The sequence below is a fragment of the Dinoponera quadriceps genome, unplaced genomic scaffold, assembly GCF_001313825.1.
Source record: "Dinoponera quadriceps isolate SergipeBrazil2010 unplaced genomic scaffold, ASM131382v1 scaffold13419, whole genome shotgun sequence".
NCBI lineage: Eukaryota > Metazoa > Arthropoda > Insecta > Hymenoptera > Formicidae > Dinoponera > Dinoponera quadriceps.
Window position 1 is genome coordinate 1 of NW_014567135.1, and position 821 is coordinate 821.

The window sequence follows — 821 nt, forward strand, 5'->3', positions numbered from 1 at the left end:
CAATAAATCCTAAAAATCCAATTGCAATTGTTGCATAGATTATACCTAAAGATCCAAAAGATTCTTTTTTTCCTTTTTCATTAACAATAATGTGGGAGATTATTCCAAATCCTGGAAGAAAAAGAATATAAACTTCAGGATGACCAAAAAATCAGAATAAATGTGGAAAGAGAATTGGATTACCACCTCCTGAAGGATTAAAAAAGGAGGTATTAAAATTTCGGTCAGTAAGTAACATAGTGATTGCGCCAGCTAGGACAGGGAGGGATAATAGGAGTAAGATCGTTGTAACTAAATTGATCAGACTAATAAGGGAATTTTATCTATAGAAATATTTTTTTGATGTATATTTAAAATAGTAGTAATAAAATTAATTGCTTTTAGAATTGAAGAGATTCCAGTTAAATGTAAAGGAAGAAATAGTTAAATATATAGAAAATCTTCTATGAAAATTATAAGAAGATAGAGGTGGATATAGATAGAGTTATAGAGGATATAGATAGAAGATAGAGTTCATCCTGTTCCTGAGCCCGAGGAAGTTAAATTACTGATAAGAAGAAAAAAAGAGATGGGGGAGAAGTCAAAATTTTAAATTATTTAAGCAAGGATAAGCTATATCAGGAGAACCTAATATTAAAGGAATTAAATAATTTCCAAATCCTCCAATTATAAAAGGTATAAATATAAAAAAAGTTATAATAAAAGCATGATTTGTAATAATTTAATTATAAAGATAATTATCATTAAAAAAAGAATTACAGTCTCCAAGTTCAATTCGAATTAATATTTTTATAGAGAAACCAATTAGACCTGATCAGATA

The 821-nt window shown here is 27.3% G+C and overlaps 1 pseudogene; it reads right to left on the bottom strand.

The window, feature by feature from the left end:
* Positions 1 to 4: 4 nt before the first annotated feature.
* On the bottom strand, positions 5 to 475 carry LOC106751439 (annotated as a pseudogene).
* Between the last annotated feature and the right edge of the window lie 346 nt (positions 476 to 821).